The 15,331-nt window shown below is 48.5% G+C and overlaps 1 long non-coding RNA gene across 1 annotated transcript; it reads left to right on the top strand.

Moving 5' to 3' along the window:
- Positions 1-1,655: 1,655 nt before the first annotated feature.
- On the top strand, positions 1,656-6,285 carry LOC147124063 (uncharacterized). Its single transcript, XR_015076239.1, has 3 exons — positions 1,656-1,850; positions 5,062-5,108; positions 5,874-6,285. It is a non-coding gene; the product is annotated as an uncharacterized LOC147124063 (long non-coding RNA).
- The last annotated feature ends 9,046 nt before the right edge of the window (positions 6,286-15,331 follow it).

Raw genomic sequence — 15,331 nt, 5'->3', positions numbered from 1 at the left:
CCCTTTTCTGGGGTTTTTCCCCTCGGGGGAAGAATGTGACATTCTGGTTAGGGGGGCTGTAAAGTCATTTAAAATTCCATGCAAGAGATCTTATTTGTCAGAAAAGCAAATTACTGCGGCTGCTGGATATCTGAAATAAAAACAGAAAATGCTGGAAACCTTCAGCAGGTCAGGCAGCACCTGTGGAGAGAGAAACAGAGTTAACGTTTCAGGTCAATGACCAATGAAAGATCATTGACTCCATCTTATTTGTCATATTCTAATGAGAGAGGCAACAATATTATGAAAAATAATTAGAAACTTTAAAACTTTCGGCCGTAGGTTAGCACCCACATTAAAAGAGTACAGAGAGGGAATTACTACAATGTATGTTAAGTGTTCATAAAGGAACAGTGACAGTGGTAAAAATATATCCCAGAATCCTTTGACCATTAGAAATGTCAATTTACTGCAGTCCAGGTGCCTACAGACCTGCTATGTCTTTCTGTCCTTTTCTCGTTTTTTTTCTTGGAGGATGAAGTTGACATTTGGTTAGGAAGTTTATCAAACATGGAATCTAGCCTAGAAGTTGCTGTTTTTATGCTATGTGGGGTTCACTGTGAGTTGCCAAACATTTCTGGGAGAAAGCATTCTGGCTACTTTACAGATGTTTTTGCTGTTTTCCGTCTGTAGACTAAAATGTGGACTTTTTCTCCTATATGAGCAGGCCAGCCAATGAAAAAAGACCAGTACTAATCTTTTAAATTAAAGGCCGTTAAGTACCTGAAGTAATACCAGGAAGGAAACGCCAGCCTTTTACTCTGCAAAATTATATTAAAATTGGCCATTACTGAGTGAGGAATGCGAGTTTTACAAGCCAGGTGCTGTGGACCCTATAGTAAGGACTTATGAAGAACAAGTGCACAATGTAAGCGATGATGGCCATTCCTTAGAAGTGCACGATGCATCAGGCATGGAAAGAGGTAGCTTAAAGTAGGCAAACAGTCAGCCACCACAATCTCAGACATGGTTGACTCACATGTGGAGGTCTTGCAATACAGGGATGACTAGAACCAACAGAATTCCAGCAGGCCATTGGTGAAGCCCTCCAACCAGCAATGATGCCATCAGTCAGAGCTGAAGTGGATAGCCTTATTCTTCTTGGGGCAATCCCTCCACCCTTTATCCCCCTTCAATCAGGATGACATAGATAAGAGCTTTAAAACTAGATCTAGGCCATTGTCAGGAAGCAATTCTTCACACAAAGGGTAGTAGAAATCTGGAACTCTCTCCGCCAAATAGGTCGATCGAAAATTTCAAAACTGAGATTGATAGATTTTTTAGGCACGCTTATTAAGGTTTATTGAACCAAGGCGGGTAGATGGCGTTAAAATACGGATCAGCCATGATCTAATTCAGAGGTGGGCAAAATACGTTCCGCAGGCCATATCCGGCCCGCCAAGTCATTCATTTCTGGCCCACTGGACGGGACAGAAATAGAACGTGAGCCGGAACTCGAGCTGCACATTAGTCACTTTCACTTCTCATGAGTCAGAGACGGACCTGAACTGCAGCCAGCAAAAACACACTAAAATACTTAATTAAATTCATCAATTCCCAAAAGCGATTCTCCCTGGCCCAATCTTAAAAGGATCTGTTCTGTGATTCTGGGCCATAATGGCAGACGTCCAGACCCAGAATGCACTGCGCATTGGAAATATGCCCTATCCATTTTAGAGTCGAGTCATGGCTGCTCATCTCCACGGCTCTTTTACTAAAGAGACCTCTCCCAGTATCCAGAATATGTCGGCAGGGGCGTTCTCATCACTGTCTTAGACACAGAAGTGGATCCCAGGGCACACGGACTCCAGGTAATGGCACGTGATTATAGATACTGCGCATGCCCTCGTGGCTTATGGAGCAGCTTGTTTAGTCTGCCATCGCTTTTGTGGTCAATATTGTTTCTGGCGTAATGGAGGGCTCTTCATTTCAACCTTGCTGTAGCTGGGGGACCGTGTTGTGGGTTTATTTCTGCTCACTGAGTCAGTGTTCAAGCGAATTGGAACTTCTGTTGAGTCTGGACTGTGCTGAGGCTGATTAAAGGGTTTTGCGCACTGAATCATTTGGACAATAGCCTCTTGCAGATCAGATAGCAAAATAACGAACATTGGATACCTGCATGGGGTACTGGAAATAACATGGCAAACAGCGTGCAGCACAGTCAAACATGTAACCCCTGTATCTTTTCAAAGACAGTGAAAATGTAGCTGGTTGGTTATAAAAGCTCTTACTCAGGGGTGGCCAATTATTTGGGCTGGAGGGCCACTTAACAATACTGCACACGCAGTATCCCTTCCAGCAACAGGAGCTGGTGAGTGGCCTGCGCAGGACCTCACGATTGGTGCGCGACCAGGGGAATATTGGTGTGCAGCCCTCAACAGCTCAACAAAACTTGTTAAGTGGCCCTCCAGCCCAAATAATTGCCCACCCCTGATCTAATTGAATGGCGGAACAGGCTCGAGGGGCTGAATGGCCTATTCCTGTTCCTATGTTCCAAACTGGCTGATACTGCAGATGCTTCCAATGCTACTCTGGAAGAAGCCCAATGCATAAAAATTCAGGGGCACACTTACTTTGCTGACCACTGACAATATTGCATGGATGTTATGTGCTGTACAGAGGTCTTTGTGAAGGGGATGGCACAGCTCTGTCAATATCTCCCTGCTGAATCTCATCCTCCTCAGGCACATCTCTGCTATCATCTCCATGCCACTGTGCCTGGTACAGGCGACCCTCTGTGTTGCAGAGCGTCAGTACTTGACATTATACCTTGTGAGCCACCTGACAGCATGGGCAGCTGTTTCCTGCTCTTCCTGCTCCTCTACTACCAAATCCAGTGAAAACAGTTCCTGTAGTGTGCAGAAATCTATATTTGTATTAGTACTGAAGGCATTGATATTCCTCTGTCTGTTATCTTAATGAATGCATTAAATTATTTAAAATAAACAGCTGAATGTCTTAGTTAAAAGAGTGGAGAGATGAATTTCATCCAGCCCTTGGGATGGATTTTACGAACATCGGCAGGACCATAGCGGGCGACGTCGGTGGCAGGTCCCGACCTCGCTGCTGTCTCCATCCTGGCCTCTGAAATGAATTTCCCCTGATTGGGCTTGTTAAGCCCGCCCAGCGCGTTTCCCAACCAATTAGAGGGAGCGGGTGTGGTGACGTCATTTGATGACGCGTCATCAGCCGGTTTCCTTAAAGGGACCATGGCCAGCTTTGTTTTGACATTTGTGCTGTCAGCATTGAGGTGCTGCAAACACCGACAAGCACTGCACAGAGGTGCAGGGCTGCACCCAAATTTCTCCCATGATTTCCTCCATATGCTTATGGAGAGAGTCACAGCACACAGGGAGGTCCTCTTCCCTTCCCATGGGCGGAAGAGGCCTCCCGAGAAGATCAACACAGCCTGGTTGCACATTGCAGAGGAGGGCACAAGCAGGGATGTGATCAGGAGGACCTGGGTGCAGTGCTGCAAACGTTTCAATGATCTCAGTAGATCATGAAATGTTAGTACAAAGCCACACTCAACCGCATCCTGCTGTGCCTCTCATCACATCCCCATCACTCTGCCCTCCCTACCCTACTCCTGCACATCCTTACACCAACTTACCTTGCACCTCTATCCATCCCTCTCTATCTACATTATCACATCCCCATCTCAATAGCCACCCCTCACACTCGCCCTCATCCTACTGCAATCATACCAACTAACAACACACAAGGCTAGGCATTTGGGTGCTTTATGCAATGTTCATGTAAAGTTTCTGTTAATGTGGTGTCAAACATTAAAACCTTTATTTTCATCACTTTGCGTTCATGGGCAGATTTATGTGCACCTTTGAAAGTGGTTTAGTGAATTGCAGCGAATGGTGAGACATAACGATACCCCCTGAAATGGTGATGAGTATGAAAGGAATGGCTTGGTCATTGTAGGGATGCTTTATGGTGTTGGTGTGGGGTGGTGCCAACCTGGCGCATCATGTGGCAGCCAGGGTGTACAGCATCAAGTGAAGTAAATCTGTCCATGGTGAGGCCATCCCTGGCCTCCCGGGCAGCAATGTGGTCAAGTGCTGATGTCCTGTGTCCTTTGCAGCATCAGTTGATTGCGGAGAAGGTTGGTGTTGTTGGTGCTGCTGGTGTGCCTGGTGATGCTGGTTTTGTGGCTGATCATGGTGGGATTCTGAGGACCAAGGTGAGAGAGTTTCAAGGGCACCCATGCTGATGGAATAGATGACAGGTGAAGTAGAGATGACCAAAGTGATCTGTCAATGGTGGAAGAGGTAATGACGTCAGACTGGATGGAGACTTGTGTAAAGACTTGCAGCATTGTAAATCTGTAGTGGAAATGCAGTTTAGAGAAGCTAATGGTTAAGGGAACATTTCTCAATCAGCTGGGAGCTTTGACTTGACATTTGAAGCTGTCAACTCATCAGCTGATTCAATGGCCACTGACCTCCTGCCTCTGCTTCACAGACGAGGTCTAGGCACAGCGGGAAACCAGTGGGCGACCTATCAAATCCATAAAAGCTGGGGAAAAACCATTGATAAGTGGATGTAAACAAGCCACTAATGATTTTAATTGCCTCTGCCGCCGCTGCGTGTTGGGTCTGCTCAGTGCTGACGGATCCGACATTTGGTAAAGGCGGGGTCCCGAGCTGCTGGGAGAAAAAAACACTTTCCCACCCGACCCGCCACCGATCGTGCCCACTGACCCCCCGCAAAATCCAGCCCATTGCTAATACTTGGAAAAAGCCTGCCCCTATGGAGAAGAAAAGAGGGAGGAGAAAACCTTCAGACTAGCAGCAGGGTCACAATTCCTCTTGGTTCAATGACCAGTGTATTGCAAGCAATTGTTTCTTGAAGAAGCCAGTCCTCACACCAAGCTATAAGTAGAATGTTTCAATAAGCTCTCCTCTCCCATTTCTTTGTATCACAAGTTTATATTGGTAGAATTCATAAAGACAATATTATTTTTTGTGGACAGAATTCTAAGAGTGACAATTTTATTTTATGTTTCAGGCCCATGATGAGTACAGGGGTCAACCTTGAAAAGAATGGAACATTAGGTTAAGTTGTTTTGTTTTTAACAAATACCTATTTTATAAGTAGTACTTTTTAGAAGAGGCAGACCATTCACCAGTCCACTGTACCAAGGGTCCTCTACATGCACAGCTCCTAATTGAAAGTATCCCCACTACAGTCATGGTTTTAAAATCTTGAAGACGTAATTAACGTATGAAAAAGGACAGGAAAGGAGTAGCTGGTCCATCAAGCCTGACCTGTCAGATACGGTGCAGCCTGAACACACCATTAAACCTGCAACCTGCCACCCCCGCCAACGGTCACGCATTCTCCTGGAAGAAGTAAAAAAACAGAAAAAAACGGAGACCAGGAGCCCACATTGACTGGTACCTCTATCTCCATCAACCCACACCACCTTCTGTAACTCGAGAATCTTCCCCTTGCAGGAACTTGTCCAGTTCTCTTTTGAACATTTGCAGCGAATTCCACACTCAAATATTTAAAATTAGTGTCATATATCATCAACCTGGCAAAGTGCCGAGAGGATCAACTGTAATCTGTCTCAGGAATGTATTTGGAATCTTGTTGATGTATCAATTCACTATGAGGAAATGTTTGGGAGCCAGTGGTTGGGAGAAACATGGGATTGTCCCCAGGCATAATCTAATATACTTTTGCTACATGTTTGGACACTATTTCCTCCAATGGTTGTTGCTGCATCAGATTTTGCCAATACAGAAAATAGCTTAAAATCAGTCACAGAGTTTATTAAATCTCATGCCAACTTTTCATCTCTCCCCCTTCCACAGGCAACCTCCGATACCTTACTCAATCAGCTGATGTTCATCTGCGAGTCTCAAAAGTGAAAGTCAGCCGTATGGAGATTACAGCTGAATTCAATCCTATCCTCACGTGGACACTTCCTTCATATGTCACTGGCTAACAATCAAGAACAGGAAACCTGGACAATTTTCACTTTCCTATCCCAGGGGTGCTGAGGCCAATTGTAGCTCCAGCCATCAGGATGTGTGGGGCAGATTTGATGGACCAGCTGGTCTTTTCATGCCCGTCAATTTTGCATGTTCGTACTGCTGCTCAATTGAAATGAGCTAATTCAGCAGAGACCACGGTTCAAACCTGGGACCTTCCTGCTCTTTATCTACTTACTGGATGATATGCCTATCAATTAGTCCAATAAAAGGCGACGAGTTAAGAACGTAACTGAAGGTTTTTATTGGCTAAATAACAGAGCCCACCCTCGTGGGTGATCCGATCCAACAGGGAGGAATACTAGCCAGTCAGCTACCTTTATACCTGGGCAGGTAATGGGCGGAGTCGGAGGTGGTCAGCCCAGGTATAACAGTGCGACAAGAGGCGACCTCGTGTAGTGATGTGACAGTGAGAACAGTGAGAACAATATACAGTGATAACTATAACAGTGGTTTACCACATTCACCCCTTGTTTAGATTAGAGTCCGGCGGGGTGAAGTGTATTACCAGCTCTGGTATGTCAGTCTGTCCGGAGGCTTCGTTAGCCTCTCCGATTGTCGCAGCGGCGGTGTTACATTATCCGGTGTTAAAGCTGGTGTCTGCGTAGTCGGCAAAGGCTCGTGGGGTTCCGGCATGCCGTCTACCTCGGCTGGACTCGGGGGGGGTTGGGAGGGGGGGGTGAGGGTGCGAGGTCTCGTAAGGAGACAGTGTCCTCCCGTCCGTCTGGGTAAGCCACATAGGCGTACTGGGGGTTGGCGTGCAGGAGGTTCACCTTCTCGACCAGGGGGTCCGTTTTATGGGCCCTCACGTGCTTTCGCAGCAAGACGGGTCCCGGAGAGGTCAGCCAGGTTGGTAGGGTGGTTCCCGTAGTCGACTTCCTGGGGAAGACAAACATTCGAGCATGGGGGGTGGTGTTAATGGCAGTGCAAAGTAGTGACCGGATGGAGTGCAGCGCAATCGGGAGGACCTCTTGCCAGCGGGAGGTTGGGAGGCCCTTAGACTTTAAGGCTAAGAGGGTGGCCTTCCATACCGTCGCATTCTCTCTTTCCACCTGGCCGTTCCCTCGGGGGTTGTAGCTGGTGGTCCTGCTTGCTGCAATACCCCTCTCCAATAGGAACTGACGGAGTTCCTCGCTCATGAAGGAGGCGCCCCGGTCACTATGTATATAGTTCGGGAACCCGAACAAGGCGAAGAGTTTGTTCAGGCATTTAATGACCGTGTTACTGGTCATGTCTGGGCAGGGGAAGGCAAAGGGGAAACGGGAGTACTCATCAACGATGTTGAGGAAGTACACATTACGGTCGGATGACGGTAGGGGCCCCTTGAAGTCGATGCTCAGACGCTCGAAGGGGCGGGTGGCCTTGATCAGGCTTGCTCTGTCCGGCTTATAGAAGTGCGGTTTGCACTCAGCACAGATCTGGCAGTTCCTGGTCATGGTCCTGACCTCCTCGATGGAGTATGGCAGGTTGCGGGCCTTAATGAAATGGTAGAGTCTGGTGACTCCGGGGTGGCAGAGGTCATTGTGGAGGGTCTGAAGTCTATCACTTTGCGCGCTGGCGCATGTAATGCGTGAAAGAGCATCAGGGGGGTCGTTCAGTTTACCGGGCCGGTACAAGATCTCATAATCATAGGTGGAAAGCTCGATTCTCCACCTCAAGATTTTGTCGTTCTTGATCTTGCCCCTCAGCTTGTTATTAAACATGAAGGCAACCGAGCGTTGGTCGGTGAGGAGGGTAAATCGTTTGCCTGCCAAGTAGTGCCTCCAGCGCCGTACTGCCTCCACAATTGCCTGGGCTTCCTTCTCGACCGACGAGTGTCGGGTCTCGGGGCCCTGTAGGGTCCTTGAGAAGAAGGCTACCGGCCTACCCTCCTGGTTAAGGGTAGCGGCTAGGGCGAAGTCGGATGCATCGCTCTCCACTTGGAAGGGGATTGACTCATCCACTGCGTGCATTGTGGCCTTGGCTATGTCTCCCATAATATGATCGAGCTCTCAGTCGAGATGGAGAGTGAGGAAATTGAATCAGAGACTAAGGTCCAGAACTTAAATAAAGGGAATTACGAGGGTATGAGACGGGAATTGGGTAAGATTGATTGGGTGGTGTTTCTGGGGGGATTGACAGTGGATAGACAATGGCAAGCATTCAAAGATAGAATGGAAGAATTCCAGAACATGTTTATACCGGTTTGGCATAAAAATAAACCTAAAAAGGTGACTCAACCGTGGATAACGAGGGAAATTAGGGACAGCATAAAATCAAAAAAAAGGGCATATCAACTGGCAAAAAAAAGCACCAGACCGGAAGATTGGGGGCAGTACAGGATACAGCAGAAGAGGACAAAGGGATTAATCAGGAAGGGGAAAATAGAATACGAAAGTAAACTTGCAGCAAAAATAAAGACAGACTGCAAAAGCTTTTATCGGTATATCAGGAGGAAAAGACTGGTAAAATCCCAAGTCGGTCCCCTGCAGTCCGATTCGGGAGAATATATAATGGAGAATAAGGAAATGGCAGACCAATTAAACTCATACTTTGGTTCTGTATTCACAAAGGAGGACACAAATAACCTCCCAGGAATATCGGCAAACATAGGGACTAATGAGAGGGAGGAGCTGACAGAAATTAGTATCTCTAGGGATATGGTGTTGGGTAAGTTGAGGGGACTGAAGGCCGACAAATCCCCGGGGCCTGATAAACTACATCCTAGGGTACTTAAGGAGGTGGCCCTGGAGATAGCAGATGCTCTAAGGATCATCTTCCGGAACTCCATTGACTTGGGAACAGTACCCGTGGATTGGAGGGTAGCTAATGTTACCCCAATATTTAAAAAGGGGGGTAGAGAGAAAGCAGGGAATTATAGACCAGTAAGCCTTACATCGGTTGTGGGCAAAATGCTAGAGTCCATTATTAAGGATAAAATAGCGGAGCACTTGACAAATGGGGAAAGGATCGGACAGAGTCAACATGGATTTACAAAGGGTAAATCGTGTTTGACTAATCTGCTGGAATTTTTTGAGGAAGTAACTGGTAAAATAGATGGGGGAGAGCCAGTGGATGTGGTGTACCTTGACTTCCAGAAAGCCTTCGATAAGGTTCCACACAAAAGATTGTCATGCAAAATTAAGGCTCATGGGATTGGGGGCAAAGTATTAACGTGGATAGAGAACTGGCTGGCGGATAGAAAACAGAGAGTTGGAATAAACGGCTCGTTTTCAGAGTGGCAGGCAGTGACCAGCGGGGTGCCGCAAGGATCTGTCCTGGGACCCCAGCTGTTCACAATATATATAAATGATCTGGATCAGGGAATTGGATGCAATATTTCCAAATTCGCTGACGACACTAAACTAGGAGGAGGGGTGGGCTCTGATGAGGATGTCAGGAGGCTACAGTGCGATTTGGACAGGTTGGGGGAATGGGCGGATACGTGGCAGATGCACTATAATGTGGATAAATGCGAGGTTATCCACTTTGGGGGTAAAAACAGGAGGGTAGATTATTATCTAAATGGCAATAGATTGGGAGATGGGGAAGTGCAGAGGGACCTGGGTGTTCTTGTGCACCAGTCACTGAAGGAGAGCATGCAGGTGCAACAGGCGATTAAGAAGGCAAATGGTATGTTGGCCTTCATATCAAGGGGGTTCGAGTATAGGAATAGGGATACCTTACTACAGCTGTACAAGGTGCTGGTGAGACCGCATCTGGAGTATTGTGTACAGTTTTGGTCGCCCCATCTGCGGAAGGATGTTCTTGCCATGGAAAGAGTGCAACGGCGATTCACCAGGCTGATACCTGGAATGGCGGGAATGACCTACGAAGAGAGATTAAATAGTTTGGGCTTGTACTCACTGGAGTTTAGAAGATTGAGAGGGGATCTCATCGAAACATATAAAATTATGGCAGGCCTGGACAGGCTGAATTCAGAGAGAATGTTTCCAATGGCCAGGGAGCACAGAACCAGGGGCCACAGTCTAAAAATAGCGGGCAAATCATTTAAAACAGAGATGAGGAAGAATTTCTTCACTCAAAGAGTGGTGAGCCTGTGGAATTCCCTGCCACAGAGGGCTGTGAAGGCTAATTCAATAAATATTTTCAAGAGAGAATTGGATATATTTCTGAAGGCTAAGGGGATTAAGGGTTACGGAGAAAAGGCGGGGACGGGGTACTGAACTGGTAAGATCAGCTATGATCTCAGACGAGGATCAGCCATGATCTCATTGAATGGCGGAGCAGGCTCGAAGGGCCGAATGGCCTACTCCTGTTCCTATCTCTATGTTAATGAGGGAGAAGGCCGCGCACGCCTCTTCCGTGAGGGGGAAGGATGTGGTTTTCAGGAGGGGTCTGGCTTTGTCCGCATAATTGGGTACCCATTGGGCATAGTAGGCGAAAAGCCCCAGGGTTCTCCTAAGTGCTTTTGGACAGTGGGGGAGGGGTAGCTCCATGAGGGGGCGCATTCTTTCGGGGTCGGGGCCGATGACTCCGTTCTCTACTACACAGCCAAGGATGGCAAGGCGCGCTGTGTTAAACACGCATTTCTCCTTATTGTAGGTGAGGTTCAGCCGTTGGGCCGTACGGAGGAATTTCTCCAGATTCACGTCATGGTCCTGCCGGTTGCGGCCGCAGATGGTGACGTTATCGAGATAGGGGAAAGTGGCCTGTAGTCCGTTCTGGTCAACCATCCGGTCCATCTCCCGTTGGAAAACCGAGACCCCGTTGGTGACACCAAAGGGGACCCTAAGGAATTGGTAGAGGCGGCCATTCGCCTCGAAGGCGGTGTACTGGCTGTCCTCCGGGCTGATGGGGAGTTGGTGGTAGGCCGACTTGAGGTCGATGGTCGAGAATACGCGGTATTGTGCAATCTCATTGACCATGTCCGATATGCGGGGGAGGGGGTATGCGTCCAGCTGGGTGTATCTGTTTATGGTCTGGCTGTAGTCGATAACCAGGCGATTTTTGTCGCCAGTCTTGACTACCACCACCTGGGCACGCCAGGGGCTGCTGCTCCCCTCAATAATGCCCTCTTTCAGGAGTCGCTGCACCTCAGAGCTAATGAAGGCTCTGTCCCCAGCGCTGTACCGCCTGCTCTTAGTAGCGACAGGTTTGCAGTCGGGGGTGAGGTTAGCGAACAGGGAAGGTGGCGGTACCTTGAGGGTGGATAGGCTGCAGGTGTTACGCGGTGGGCGGTTTAACTTTCGCTGGTTGTCGACTGTGAGTGGGGGGAGGGGTCCACCGTATGCTAGGGTTACACTTTGGAGGTGGGATTGGAAGTCCAGCCCTAGTATGACGGCAGCGCACAGCTGGGGGAGTACGAGGAGTTTAAAATTTTTATACTCTGTCCCTTTAACCGACAATGTCACGACACAGTAGCCGCTGATGTCTGTGGCGTGCGACCTCGATGCCATCGAGATGCGGCTGCGCGTTGGCAGGACGGGGAGGGAGTAGTGGCTCACCGTGTCTGGGTGGATGAAGCTCTCCGTGCTTCCGCTGTCGAACAGGCAGGTCGTGGCGTGGCCGTTGACTTTGATGTCCATCATTGAGCTGGCCAGGTGGTGCGGGCGGGCTTGATCCAGGGTCACGGAAGCTAGGGTGTAGATGAGCGCGTCGTTGTCATGACAAGATGGCGGCGAAGATGGCGGCCCCCGTAGTTCACATGAGGCTCTGTTTAAATCGTTTGCCCCGCACAAAGATGGCCGCCCCTGCTGTTCCCATGAGGCTCTGCAGGTTTCGGCTGCCCCGCACAAAGATGGCCGCCCCTGGTTTTCCCATGAGGCTCTGCAGGCTTCGGCTGCCCCGCACAAAGATGGCCGCCCCTGGTTTTCCCATGAGGCTCTGCAGGCTTCGGCTGCCCCGCACAAAGATGGCCGCCCCCAGGGTTCGCATGAGGCACTGCTGGCTTCTGAGGATTTGCTTCTGCAGGCCTTGGAGAAGTGGCCTTTCTTGAGGCAGGTTTTGCAGGTCGAGTTTTTGGCTGGGCAGCGCGACCTCGGATGCTTCTCCTGGCCGCAAAAGAAGCAGCCAGCGGCCCGATCGGGGTTGCCTGATGTCGGGGCCGGTACCGGGGCTAGCGGGCCCGGTCGGATCCGTGATGCAGACGCTGAGGTAGGTCCCGGGGGCAGCGCTGTGAAGGGTGGTGGGGTGGGGGTCGGGCCCGAGTCCCAGGGTCGCGAATAGTACCTGGCAAACGCTTCCTGGTCTTGCTGGGTGGCCTCTAGGGTGAGGGCGAGGGCTTCGGCCTTGTCCAGGTCTATGTCCTTAGCTTCAAGCAGTCTTTGCCGTGTGTAGTCGGAACGTAGGCCTCTCACCAAGGCGTCGCGGACATTGTCTTCCATGTTCGCAGTAGCCGTCACCGCTTTAAAGTCACAGTTCCTGCCGAGTTGTCTCAGCGCTCGTGAAAATTCAGCTATCGATTCTCCTGGCTGTTGCTGGCGAGATCTTAAGAGATGCCTAGTGTACATGTAGTTTACCGGGCTCCGGTACTGCTGTTTCAGTAGGTTGATGGCGTCGTCGTACGTAGTCATGTCCTGGATGAGTGTATATACTCTCGGGCTCGCTTGGGCTTTCAGGACTCTTAGTTTGGATCTCTGAGGGACGACGGCTTCCTCCAGGTACGATTCGAAGCAGTCCAGCCAGTGTTTGAAGTCGTTGGCTGAGTTTGGTGCCTGTGGGTTTAGATCCAGGTATGGTGGTTTCAAGGCTTGCAGCCAAGCCGGCTGGTGTGGCCCGTTGTCTGGAGGCTGCTGTTGCTGTGCTGCTGGGTGAGCTCCTTGCTGTTGCTGTTCATTATCAGACATCTTTAAAATTTAGCCAATAAAATTGATATGCCTATCAATTAGTCCAATAAAAGGCGACGAGTTAAGAACGTAACTGAAGGTTTTTATTGGCTAAATAACAGAGCCCACCCTCGTGGGTGATCCGATCCAACAGGGAGGAATACTAGCCAGTCAGCTACCTTTATACCTGGGCAGGTAATGGGCGGAGTCGGAGGTGGTCAGCCCAGGTATAACAGTGCGACAAGAGGCGACCTCGTGTAGTGATGTGACAGTGAGAACAGTGAGAACAATATACAGTGATAACTATAACAGTGGTTTACCACACTGGATAAACTTGTTGATCCTTTGGGGGACCTGCAAGGCATAGGAAGTTTCAATGCTGTGCTCTCAATTTTATGCAATACCCATGAATTCTATATTAATTTGTTGCTTTAGGCTACTCAAATATACACAATCTGTTGCCTCTTACAAAATTAACTGAAGTAGACTTGTGGTGCTGGAGCTGTGAATGGATACATACTGGAGCATTCGCAATGCTGAGGACAGCATGGATATCACGTTTAATTAGTTGGTCACACCGCAGGTAAAAGCTGCACAGGCAGGAAGGGAATGGGTGACCACCAGGCAGAGTAGTAGGCGCAGGCAGGTAGTGCAGGGGTTCTCTGTGGTCATCCACCTCTCAAACAGATATACCGCTTTGGATTTTGTTGAGGGAGATGGCTTATCGGGGGAAGGCAGCAGCAGCCAACTTCCTGGCACCGTGGGTGGTTCTGCTGCATAGGACAGGAGGAAAGAGAGTGGGAGAGCTATAGTAATAGGGGATTCTATTGTAAGGGGAATAGATAGGCGTTTCTGCGACCGCAAATGAGACTCCAGAATGGTATGTTGCCTCCCTGGTGCAAGGGTCAAGGATGTCTCGGAGCAGCTGCAGGGCATTCTTGGGGGGGAGGGTGAACAGCCAGTTGTCGTGGTGCATATAGGTACCAACGATATAGGTAAAAACTGGGATGAGGTCCTAAAAGCTGAATATAGGGAGTTAGGATGTAAATTTAAAAATAGGACCTCAAAGGTAGTAATCTCAGGATTGCTATCAGTGCCACGTGCTAGTCAGACTAGAAATAGAAGGATATTTCAGATGAATACGTGGCTAGAGGAATGGTGCAAAGGGGAGGGATTCAAATTCCTGGGACATTGGAACCGGTTCTGGGGGAGGTGGGACCAGTACAAACTGGACGGTTTGCACCTGGGCAGGACCGGGACCGATGTCCTTGGGGGAGTGTTTGCTAGTGCTGTTGGGGAGGGTTTAAACTAAAATGGCAGGGGGTTGGGAACCTGTGCAGGGAGACAGAGGAAAGGGAAACAAGGATAGAAGCAAAAGACAGGAAGGAGAAAAGCATAAGTGGCAGTCAGAGAAATCAAGGGTTTAAATCAAACATGGCCACAGTAAATAATAATTCTAAAAGGTCTAAGAGTGTTAAAAAAACAAGCCTGAAGGCTTTGTGTCTTAATGCGAGGAGCATTCGTAATAAAGTGGATGAATTAGCTGCGCAAATAGATGTAAACGGATATGATATGATTGGGATTACGGAAACATGGCTCGAGGGTGACCAAGGCTGGGACCTCAACATCCAGGGGTATTCAATATTCAGGAAAGACAGCCAAAAAGGAAAAGGAGGTGGGGTAGCATTGCTGGTTAAAGAGGAGATTAACACAATAGTAAGGAAGGATATTAGCTCTGATGATGTGGAATCTGTATGGGTAGAGCTGAGAAATACCAAGGGGCAGAAAACATTAGTGGGAGTTGTATACAGACCCCCAAACAGTAATGCTAAGGTTGGGGATGGCATTAAACAGGAAATTAGAGATGTGTGCAATAAGGGCACAGCAGTCATCATGGGTGACTTCAATCTACATATAGATTGGGCTAACCAAATTAGTAACAATACTGTGGAGGAGGAATTCCTGGAGTGTATACAGGATGGTTTCCTGGACCAATATGTCGAGGAACCAACTAGAGATCAGGCCATCTTAGACTGGGTATTATGTAATGAGAAAGGATTAATTAGCAATCTTGTGGTGCGAGGCCCCTTGGGGAGGAGCGATCATAATATGATCAAATTCTTCATTAAGATGGAGTGTGAAGTATTTGACTCCGAGACTAGGGTCCTGAATTTAAATAAAGGAAACTACAATGGTATGAGGCGCGAGTTGGGTAGGATGGATTGGGGAATGTTACTTAAAGTGTTGATGGTGGATAGGCAATGGCAAATATTTAAAGATCGCATGCATGAACTACAGAATTTGTTCGTCCCTGCTTGGCATAACAATAAATCAAAAAAGGTGACTCAACCGTGGCTAACAAGGAAAATTAGGGATAGCATAAGATCCAAGGAGAGGACATATAAATTGGCCAGAAAAAGCAGGAAACCTGAGGATTGGGAGCAGTTTAGGATTCAACAAAGGAGGACAAAGGGATTAATTAAGAGGGGGAAAATAGAGTATGAGAGTAAG

The sequence above is a fragment of the Somniosus microcephalus genome, chromosome 1 (genome assembly GCF_052327205.1).
Source record: "Somniosus microcephalus isolate GS21.2 chromosome 1, FLI_Smic_1.0, whole genome shotgun sequence".
In the NCBI taxonomy this organism is placed as follows: Eukaryota; Metazoa; Chordata; class Chondrichthyes; order Squaliformes; family Somniosidae; genus Somniosus; species Somniosus microcephalus.
The sequence above is the reverse complement of the archived record's forward strand: the minus strand, read 5'-3'. Positions and strand labels throughout refer to the sequence as shown.